The 12976-nt window shown below is 26.8% G+C and overlaps 1 pseudogene; it reads left to right on the forward strand.

The window, feature by feature from the left end:
* Positions 1 to 2776: 2776 nt before the first annotated feature.
* Positions 2777 to 2885, forward strand: LOC134327224 (5S ribosomal RNA; annotated as a pseudogene).
* The last annotated feature ends 10091 nt before the right edge of the window (positions 2886 to 12976 follow it).

The raw sequence follows: 12976 nt of genomic DNA on the forward strand, positions 1-12976 counted from the left end.
GATTCTTATCATAAAAGCTTTATCTAAGTTCATGTCATTTCACTTTACAGAATAGCCTTTCAATTCCTTGTTTGTGTTTAGGATTAAATGTAAATAACTTCTCTGCTCAGATAAATAGGTGTAGTTTGACTTCACCCATCATGCTTTGTGGCACCATCTACATCATTTGCACACGTTCCATAGATAATGAGCTAGTATTTCACACAAGAAGGTGTGAATGGTTGTCTGATGATTGACCAATGCAGAGTTTTAACTCGTCTTGGGTCTTTGTCCTCAGCTCTATTTAAGGACTAAACTCTAGACTTGTAGCTGAGTCACTTGGTAAGAAGGATCTTCTGCACGTTCTTAATTAGAAACGACCTGCTGGAGACACCAGCTTTGTTAAAGTGGCTGCCAGGATTCTAACAGGAAGGTGAAGGTTTTTCTTGTTTGTTTCTTTTACATTTATGTTGCATTTGTTGTTATTTTTATTTTATTATGTTATTTAATATTATTAGGTTAATATATTCAGATTGTTTAAAATAGCTTTTTGCTCATAATTGTGGTGTTTTATGAAGCCTTTTTTACTCCCAGCACACCAAAGATTTACACTTGTGAGCTAATTATTAGTCCTGTCATGAACTGGATTAGATTTGCTTGGTGCAGGACTGATGTTGAGAAAGTCAGATCTCTTATATCTTTATTTATATTAAGTTATTTATAGTTATTTAATTATTAATATCTGCAGTATTTATAAGTATTTTATTCTGATGTTCTTTGAATTCAGATTCTCACTTAGACATGAAGTGAATTTAATGTTTTTATTACTAGGTGATGGGTTTAATATTATTGTGGTATTAATGTAGTAAAAGTAATTCTAATTAATCAACTTGTTTCTTTGTTTCTGTTGCTTTCCAAGGAAACAGTTTCTACAGTCTTATCAAAGCATAAACATGAAGAACTTCCATCACTGCTCAGAGTGTGGGAAGAGTTTTATTAAACAGAGTCATCTCAAACAACACCAGCGCATTCACACAGGAGAGAAGCCGTATCACTGCTCAGAGTGTGGAAAGAGTTTTGCTCAACAGGGTACCCTTCAAAAACACCAGCGCATTCATACAGGAGAGAAGCCATATCACTGCTCAGAGTGTGGAAGCAGTTTTTCTCGTCAGAGTACGCTCTAAAGACACCAGCACATTCACACATGAGAGAAACCATATCACTGCTCAGAGTGTGGAAAGAGTTTTACTCAAAGCAGTAACCTTAAATTACACCAGCGTATTCACACAGGAGAGAAACAGTATCACTGCTTAGAGTGTGGGAAGAGTTTTGCTTACAGTAATGCTCTTAAAGTACACCAGCGTATTCACACAGGAGAGAAACCGCATCACTGCTCAGAGTGTGGAAAGAGTTTTGCTTACAGTAATGCTCTTAAAGTACACCAGCGTATTCACACAGGAGAGAAACAGTATCACTGCTTAGAGTGTGGAAAGAGTTTTGCTTACAGTAATGCTCTTAAGGTACACCAGCGTGTTCACACTGGAGAAAAGTCGTATCACTGCTCAGAGTGTGGAAAAAGTTTTGCTCAACAGAGTAACCTCCAAAACCACCAGCGTATTCACACAGGAGAGAAACCGTATCACTGCTTAGAGTGTGGAGAGTGTTTTGCTGAACATAGTACCCTTCAAAAACACCAGCGTATTCACACAGGAGAGAAGCCGTATTACTGCTCAGTGTGTGGAAAGATTGTTGCTCATGAAAATAGTCTCAAATGGCATCAGCGTATTCACATAGAGAAACTACATCACTGTTAAGAGTGTGGGAAGTATTTTATTGCACATTATATTCTCCAACAACACCAGCGCATTCACACAGGAGAGAGGTCGTATCACCATTCACTGTCTGAAAAGAACTTTAGTGAAAGGAATATTCTTTAAGTACACCACACCAACGCATTCACATAAGAGGATGACCCATATTGCTGCTTATAGTGCAGATGAAGTTTTACTGGAAGCAGCATCTTTAATAGACACCAGTACGGTCACACAGAAGTTACGTTTTTGTGACTGAAGTCGTGTTTCATTTTTTACTAATATCCACTAGAACTGTTTTACTTCAATTATCGAATGTATATGATGGTGTGAATATGATCATTAATCATCAAATGTCTAATCTACTTTAATAAACACAGAACAACTTTTACTTTCAAGTTGAAAAATTTTACCCTGGTCTTTATGGTGTTTGCAAAGTTTTCATAAATGAATAGCCTCTTACTTTAACACTTCTAGGTCTACACTCCAAAATTCTAGTCTTTAGATGATTTCCACTTAGCAAATAATGAACCGTCCTCCACCAGAATGTACATGAGAAGGTGTGAATGGAGGGCTGTGGACTGAACAGTGTTGCATTGTTCTACCATCAAGAGTCTTTGTTCTTTGTGTTTATCTATAGACCAAATTAGTGGTAGCTAAACTCCTTTGTTAAAAGAAATACTCATATTTACATTTAATTATCCCACCATCTCCTAGTGCATAAAACCCAGTTCATATAAATCCTAGTGAAGAAAAGGTTGAATCCAGATGATTTGTTGTGGTGTTTTTGTACTAAATGCAGGTGAAAGAGGATCAGCAGCAGCAGCTGAGCAGTGTGTGTGGTTCTCTGTGTGTTTTGTCTCTGTTTCAGGATCTTTTATTTGAAAAGCTGCGTGTAGAACAGAGAAAGTAAAAGACGACACACAGCGGAGTGAAAGGCTGAACGACGGACGTCTATAAGAAGCAGCTTGATTACAGCTTCTCTGTCTTACAGCCACACCACCCTGAGAACACCTGATCTCGGAAGCTAAGCAGTGTCTGGCCTGGTTAGTACTTGGATGGGAGACCGCCTGGGAATATCAGGTGCTGTAGGCTTTCATCCACACACACCCACCTTCACTCCAAACCTCCTGTTACACACTGACCCAGTGGCTTTTTCTTCATCAAAGCTACACAATGACACAAAGATCAGCTCATACTTTCATTCTTACTACAGTAAAACACATTCAACTGACTTTTAAAGTGAAGTTTATAATGTTGTACAGACATCGTCGTTATCTAGTGGTGCTAGAAATAAATTACAGCTTGTTATTTGGGTACAGATTTGTGACTTTATTATTATTATTTTATTTTTATCATTATTAATTGATGTTGTGTTTGTTGTAATAAAAAACTCTTCATGTTTTAAAGTTTAAAAGCATAAACAGCACCGTCTATAAAGATAAGATAAGATAAGATAAGATGAGATCATCCTTTATTAGTCCCACAGTGGGGAAATTCCCATCGTTGCAGCAGCAAAGGGATAGTACAGCACTCAGTATAAAAAGATAGACAATAAGAGGAACAATGTATAATAATAATAATAATAATAATAATAATAAGTCAGGAAAAAAATATTTACAATAATTACAAATAATTGCACCTGGGAGAAATATTGCACATTGTAATAATTTCACATGGGGAAAAAAGTCAAATATTGTTATGAATAATTTAAAGTGTGTGTGTGTGTGATCTGCTTGGAGCAGTGCTGGTTATACAGTCTAACAGCAGCTGGAAGGAAGGACCTGCGGTACCGCTCCTTTTCACATTTGGGGTGAAGCAGCCGGTCACAGAAGGAGCTGCCCAGTGCTGCCAGTGTCTCATGCATGGGGTGGGAGTCGTTGGAGCTTGGCTAACATCCTTCTGTCTCCCACCACCTGCACTTGGTCTAAGGGGCTCCCCAGGACAGAGCCGGCCCTCTTAATGAGTTTGTCTAGTCTCTTCCTGTCCGCTGTAGAGATGCTGCTGCCCCAGCATACCACTCCATAAAAGATGGCTGATGCCACCACTGTGTCAAAGAAAGTCCTCAGGAGTTCCCCCCGCACTCCAAATGAACTCAGTCGCCTGAGTAGGTACAGTCTGCTCTGACCTTTTTTTATAAAGTGCAGTAGTGTTAACTGACCAGTCCAGTTTGTTATTTAGATGAACACCCAGGTACTTATAAGAGTCCACTCTCTCAATGTCCATTCCCTGGATGTTCACTGATGGTAAAGTGGGTCTGCACCTGCGGAAATCCACCACCAGCTCTTTGGTCTTGCCCATGTTTAACTGGAGGTGGTTCTGCAGACACCAGTCCACGAAGTCCTGAATCAGTCCTCTGTACGTGGATCCTCTTGTGGATCCTCTTGTGCTTATAGACTAGTTGGGTTGTAGTGTTATTTTTAAACTTCTACTGGTGTGAATGTGTGAGTTGGAAAACAAAACATGACATTAGAGAAACTGCTTGGAAGAACGTCTAGGACTGACTGTAGTCCTCTCTAAAGCTACATGAGTGGTGTTGGGGTAGTTACTCAAAAAAGTAATCCATTACTCATTACTTATTACTTAACTAAAATTGTAATGGGATTACTTTACTCATTACATCCTGGAAAATGTAATCTCGTTCCTCATTACTTTACTTTCACGTTACATTCTAAACCCAAACAAATACTGTATACTGGAATCACATCTACAAACAAAATCCATTTATTTACTTTATTTATTTAGTTTCAGAAAAATCCTCTCTTGTGCAGAGATGTGCCTGAGTTTGTTTCTGCTTTAAAACATACACGCCATGAATCAATCAGATTTAACATCATTAAACAAGTTTATTCATTAATTATTTGTCCTTATACTAGAGGAGCGACTCGGTTCCTTTAGTTCATTTCAAAGAGTCGTTCAATAGAATCGGTTTGTTCGGGAACGACTGATCCCTCATCACAGTAACTGTAATGTCATTACAAATTTTTAACTGTAACGCGTTACATTACTTCGTTACAGATAAAAAGTAATCACGTGACTGTACCGCGTTCCCCCCAACACACTAGCTGAGAGATACGTTTTACTGCTAAGCTGCTGTTCAACTCCAGTCCAGTTGGTGGCGCTTGTGCGTCTTAAGTTGTTCTGCCAACCGCCATTAAACATCATAAGAAGAACAAGAAGCTGCTGTGTTTGTACTGTAGAGCCTCATCTGTAAGTAAAATATGTATTTAATTATAACCCTTATATTTAATTATAACCACATTCTAATTAATAATAAAACTAGAGTTCATAATAAAACATCACTGTGAGGATTTGAGGAGCTTTAACTCCAGTTTTTTTTAAACACACAAACTATTAGCTGCTCCGCTAACTGTTAGCATCACACATGATTCAGTACTGATGAACCGATTCATTGAACCGATGAATCAGTGGATTGTAACGGATTCAGAGTTTATTAAATCTAACATTTTGATATAAACGCCTCACATTTTTTTTGTTTACAGTTTTTAATGTTTTATACAAACAGCGAGTTCTTGTAGCTTTGTTTACAGGTTGTTTTACAGGTTTATAGTCAAAGTTAAAAGTATTAGTACAGCACTGTTATTGGGAGTGGATGAGAAACTAGATGTAAAGAACATCAGACTTAATCATTTCACTTTGGGCCACAAAACCACTTCCACCAAACTCAAAGGGTTGTTTCCCAGACAGGGATTAAGATTTATAGTCCAGGACTACATTTAGCTTTAAATAGAGAATCTCCATTCAAAATGCTGTGTAGTCTAGGACTAGGCTTAATCCCTGTCTGTGGAACCAACCCAAAAAGTTCTATTAGAAGTATTTTCTGTCTGATGCTGCTGTCCCACAATAGTTTCAACATTTTCACTCTGTTTACAGCCTCACAGCATTAAAAATAAACAGTTAAAGAGTCTAAAATAATTTTCCTGGATTTCTCTTTAATAGGGAATAAAGTACATTTGTCTATCTGTCCGTCTGCCTGTCAGATTTTTTAATAATGCAGTCAGCAGAAGAGGGACACGTCACCCCCATAGATCTACAAGATGAAGGATTCCAAGAGAAACTAATAAAAAAGGAGGAGGAAGAAGATGGAAGTTACTTCTGTAAGTAAATGTGGAGCAGTTTGCCATGTTAGTACAGTACAGTATGGTTAGTATAGTAGAAATAATAAGAACATGTGGATAGTGGGATTAGAACCTGTACTGTACCGTACTGTCATGTGCTTCCAGTCTGGATCTAAGTAGTATTTATTTGTGGTAACTTAACTATGGATGCACCGATCCAACTTTTTCAGTTCCGATACCGATCCGATACATATACTTTGCATATCGGCCGATACCCGATACCGATCCGATACCATTGTTGAATTAATAAACCGCATACTTTATTATGTGGGAAAGATTTAAGGCGTCAGGATCGACTTAAACATTACTAAGTTTGCAAAACAAAATATAATTAACACAGATATAGATGTACTGAACTGCTATTTATTTGTCAATAAAATAATAAACAATATCCTCACTACTGAGGCATCTTAATATTTCAGTGTTATTTTCACTCATCGAGTAAGCATCCGGCGCTGCCTTGGTGACCAAAGCAATCCCAGCATTAATTGTGGGTCGGGTGCGCTTTTCTTACAATAAAATAAACATGGCTGACGGGGCGGAGAAACGAATGGAGTTATTATCAAACGTAAATAAAATATTACTGATTTTTAACTTGTATAAACTTGTACCGAGTGTTTTTATTTGCAAGTTCGAGCTTGTCAGGAAATGTAACCGTTATCGGTACATGAAATGTTATATTGATGTTAGCGTTAGCGCTGTGCTACCTCAGTTCATTGTTTTTAATGGCAAGATGCTAAATGCTAAACCCGATGGAATCGCTATGTAACGCGTTCGAATAACCTGACTTAGCAGCATAGCAAGCGTGAAATACCTCCATGCAGCTGACTCTTTGGCTCGCTCCATGTTGTTGTTTTTGTTTGTGTTATACACCATACGTCAGCAGCGCGTCCTGTATGGGCTTAGCATGCGTCGCAAACGAACTAGAGTGAAAATATCGGACCCATGGATCGGCCTGATTATCCGATATCCGATCCATCTCATTTTGGTAATATCGGGACCGATATCCGACCTTAATATCGGATCGGTGCATCCCTAAACTAAACCCACAACCTTCAGTTTCCTCCAGTTGTTGAGTTTCTTCTTCACATATTGATGAATTTCAGGTGAAGGATCTTTAATCCCTGTGGAACACGTCACCTCTGAGGAACACCTCACCCCAGAGGACCAACAGTGTGGAGGTTTCCAGATGAAGCCTGTGAAGAAGGAAGAACCTGAAGATAAATATGAACTCAGTAAGATATTTTTTATCTTGAGTAAAATAAGATTTGGATTGAATAGAATCAGAGGAACCTGGGATGAAGCATCATACAGTGAAAGCTTGTATTGTGCTCATGCAGATCAGTGTGAGCAGGAAATGATGAATGCAGGATGAATCACGTTACAGGACTTTAGCATCAGATCTCAGTTTAACAATTACTAACAGTATTTATTATTTCTAATGTTATAAATGTATTTGATTATTTATAATGTTATAAATGTATTTGATTATTTATAATGTTATAAATGTATTTGATTATTTCTAATGTTATAAATGTATTTGATTATTTATAATGTTATAAATGTATTTGATTATTTATAATGTTATAAAGGTTTTTTATTATTTATAATGTTATAAATGTATTTGATTATTTATAATGTTATAAATGTATTTGATTATTTATAATGTTATAAATGTATTTATTATTTATAATGTTATAAATGTATTTGATTATTTATAATGTTATAAATGTATTTGATTATTTATAATGTTAAAAATGTATTTATTATTTATAATGGTATAAATGTATTTGATTATTTATAATGTTATAAATGTATTTTATTATTTATAATGTTATAAGTGTATTTAATTATTTATAATGTTATGAATGTATTTGATTATTTATAACGTTATAAATGTATTTGATTATTTATAATTTTATGAATGTTTTTGATTATTTATAACGTTATAAATGTTTTTGATTATTTATAATGTTATAAATGTATTTGATTATTTATAATGTTATAAATGTACAGTATTTGATTATTTATAATGTTATAAATGTATTTGATTATTTATAACGTTATAAATGTACAGTATTTGATTATTTATAATGTTATAAATGTACATTATTTGATTATTTATAATGTTATAAATGTATTTAATTATTTATAACGTTATAAATGTACAGTATTTGATTATTGATAATGTTATAAATGTATTTGATTATTTATAACGTTATAAATGTACAGTATTTGATTATTTATAATGTTATAAATGTACAGTATTTGATTATTTATAATTTTATAAATGTATTTAATTATTTATAATGTTATAAATGTATATTATTATTTATAATGTTATAAATGTATTTATTTTTAATAATATAAATGTATTTGATTATTTATAATGTAATAAATGTATTTGATTATTTATAATGTTATAAATGTATTTAATTATTTATAATGTTACAAATACATAATGTTTTATAATGTTATAAATGTATTTAATTTTTTATAATGTTATAAATGTTTTTTATTATTTATAATGTTATAAATGTATATTATTATTTATAATGTTATAAATGTATATTAATATTAATATAATATATTAATATTATAATATATTATATATTATTTATATTATATATTATTATATTAATATAATATATTAATATAAATGTATTTGATTATTTATAATGTTATAAATGTATTTGATTATTTATAATGTCATAAATGTATTTGATTATTGATAATGGTATATTGTTATGTTATGTTATAAATGTTTTTGATTATTTATAATGTTATGTTATAAATGTATTTGATTATTTATAATGTTATAAATGTATTTGATTATTGATAATGTTATAAATGTATTTGATTATTTATAATGTTATGTTATAAATGTATTTGATTATTTATAATGTTATAAATGTATTTGATTATTTATAATGTTATAAATGTATTTGATTATTTATAATGGTATAAATGTATTTGATTATTTATTATGTTATGTTTTAAATGTATTTGATTATTTATAATGTTATCAATGTATTTGATTATTTATGTTATAAATGTATTTGATTGTTTATAATGTTATAAATGTATTTGATTATTTATAATGTTATAAATGTATTTGATTATTTATAATGTTATAAATGTATTTGATTATTTATAATGGTATAAATGTATTTGATTATTTATAATGTTATGTTATAAATGTATTTGATTATTTATAATGTTATAAATGTATTTGATTATTTATGTTATAAATGTATTTGATTGTTTATAATGTTATAAATGTATTTGATTATTTATAATGGTATAAATGTATTTGATTGTTTATAATGTTATAAATGTATTTGATTATTTATAATGTTATAAATGTATTTGATTATTTATAACGTTATAAATGTATTTGATTATTTATAATGTTATGTTATAAATGTATTTGATTATTTATAATGTTATAAATGTATTTGATTATTTATAATGTTATAAATGTATTTTATTATTTATAATGTTATAAATGTATTTTATTATTTATAATGTTATAAGTGTATTTAATTATTTATAATGTTATGAATGTATTTGATTGTTTATAACGTTATAAATGTATTTTATTATTTATAATTTTTTGAATGTTTTTGATTATTTATAATGTTAGAAATGTATTTTATTATTTATAATGTTATAAATGTATTTAATTATTTATAACGTTATAAATGTACAGTATTTGATTATTTATAACGTTATAAATGTATTTTATTATTTATAATTTTATGAATGTTTTTGATTATTTATAACGTTATAAATGTTTTTGATTATTTATAATGTTATAAATGTATTTTATTATTTATAATGTTATAAATGTATTTGATTATTTATAATGTTATGTTATAAATGTATTTGATTATTTATAATGTTATAAATGTATTTCATTATTGATAATGGTATAAATGTATTTGATTATTTATAATGTTATGTTATAAATGTATTTGATTATTTATAATGTTATAAATGTATTTGATTATTTATAATGTTATAAATGTATTTGATTATTTATTATGTTATGTTTTAAATGTATTTGATTATTTATAATGTTATAAATGTATTTGATTATTTAGGTTATAAATGTATTTGATTGTTTATAATGTTATAAATGTATTTGATTATTTATAATGTTATAAATGTATTTGATTATTTATAATGTTATAAATGTATTTGATTATTTATAATGTTATAAATGTATTTGATTATTTATAATGGTATAAATGTATTTCATTATTTATTATGTTATGTTTTAAATGTATTTGATTATTTATAATGTTATAAATGTATTTGATTAATTATGTTATAAATGTATTTGATTGTTTATAATGTTATAAATGTATTTGATTATTTATAATGTTATAAATGTATTTGATTTTTTATAATGTTATAAATGTATTTGATTATTTATGTTATAAATGTATTTGATTGTTTATAATGTTATAAATGTATTTGATAATTTATAATGTTATAAATGTATTTGATTATTCATAATGTTATAAATGTATTTGATTATTTATAATGTTATAAGTGTATTTAATTATTTATAATGTTATGAATGTATTTGATTATTTGTAACGTTATAAATGTATTTGATTATTTATAATTTTATGAATGTTTTTGATTATTTATAACGTTATAAATGTTTTTGATTATTTATAATGTTATAAATGTATTTTATTATTTATAATGTTATAAATGTATTTAATTATTTATAACGTTATAAATGTACAGTATTTGATTATTTATAATGTTATAAATGTATTTGAATATTTATAACGTTACAAATGTACAGTATTTCATTATTTATAATGTTATAAATGTACAGTATTTTATTATTTATAATGTTATAAATGTATTTAATTATTTATAATGTTTTTAATTTATTTGATTTATTTATAATGTTATAAATGTATTTTATTATTTATAATGTTATAAATGTATTTAATTATTTATAACGTTATAAATGTACAGTATTTGATTATTTATAATGTTATAAATGTATTTGATTATTTATAACGTTATAAATGTACAGTATTTGATTATTTATAATGTTATAAATGTACAGTATTTGATTATTTATAATTTCATAAATGTATTTAATTATTTATAATGTTATTAATTTATTTGATTATTTATGTTATAAATGTATTTGATTATTTATAATGGTATAAATGTATTTGATTATTTATAATGTTATAAATGTATTTGATTATTTATGTTATAAATGTATTTGATTGTTTATAATGTTATAAATGTATTTGATTATTTATAATGTTATAAATGTATTTGATTATTTATAATGTAATAAATGTATTTGATTATTTATAATGTTATTTTATAAATGTATTTGATTATTTATAATGTTATAAATGTATTTGATTATTGATAATGTTATAAATGTATTTGATTATTGATAATGTTATGTTATAAATGTATTTGATTATTTATAATTTTTAATGTTTTTCATTATTGATAATGTTATAAATGTTTTTGATTATTTATAATGTTATGTTATAAATGTATTTGATTATTTATAATGTTATAAATGTATTTGATTAGTTGATAACGTTATAAATGTATTTGATTATTTATAATGTTATGTTATAAATGTATTTGATTATTTATAATGTTATAAATGTATTTGATTATTTATAATGTTATAAATGTATTTGATTATTTATAATGGTATAAATGTATTTGATTATTTATTATGTTATGTTTTAAATGTAATTGATTATTTATAATGTTATAAATGTATTTGATTATTTATGTTATAAATGTATTTGATTGTTTATAATGTTATAAATGTATTTGATTATTTATAATGTTATAAATGTATTTGATTATTTATAATGTTATAAATGTATTTGATTATTTATAATGTTTTAAATGTATTTGATTATTTATATTGGTATGAATGTATTTCATTATTTATTATGTTATGTTTTAAATGTATTTGATTATTTATAATGTTATGAATGTATTTGATTATTTCTGTTATAAATGTATTTGATTGTTTATAATGTTATAAATGTATTTGATTATTTATAATGTTATAAATGTATTTGATTATTTATAATGTTATAAATGTATTTGATTATTTATAATGTTATGTTATAAATGTATTTGATTATTTATAATGTTATAAATGTATTTGATTATTGATAATGTTATAAATGTATTTGTTTATTTATAATGGTATGTTATAAATGTATTTGATTATTGATAATGTTATAAATGTATTTGATTATTTATAATGTTATCAATGTATTTTATTACTTATAATGTTATAAATGTATTTAATTATTTATAATGTTATAAATGTATTTGATTATTCATAATGTTATAAATGTATTTTATTATTTATGTTATAAGTGTATTTAATTATTTATAATGTTATGAATGTATTTGATTATTTATGACGTTATAAATGTATTTTATTATTTATAATTTTATGAATGTTTTTGATTATTTATAACGTTATAAATGTTTTTGATTATTTATAATGTTATAAATGTATTTTATTATTCATAATGTTATAAATGTATTTAATTATTTATAACGTTATAAATGTACAGTATTTGATTATTTATAACGTTATAAATGTATTTTATTATTTATAATTTTATGAATGTTTTTGATTATTTATAACGTTATAAATGTTTTTGAAATATTTATAATGTTATACATGTATTTGATTATTCATAATGTTATAAATGTATTTTATTATTTATAATGTTATAAGTGTATTTAATTATTTATAATGTTATGAATGTATTTGATTTTTTATAACTTTATAAATGTATTTTATTATTTATAATTTTTTGAATGTTTTTGATTATTTATAATGTTATAAATGTATTTAATAATTTATAACGTTATAAATGTACAGTATTTGATTATTTATAACGTTATAAATGTATTTTAATATTTATAATTTCATGAATGTTTTTGATTATTTATAACGTTATAAATGTTTTTGATTATTTATAATGTTATAAATGTATTTTATTA

Source organism: Trichomycterus rosablanca, chromosome 14 (genome assembly GCF_030014385.1).
Source record: "Trichomycterus rosablanca isolate fTriRos1 chromosome 14, fTriRos1.hap1, whole genome shotgun sequence".
NCBI classification, from domain to species: Eukaryota; Metazoa; Chordata; class Actinopteri; order Siluriformes; family Trichomycteridae; genus Trichomycterus; species Trichomycterus rosablanca.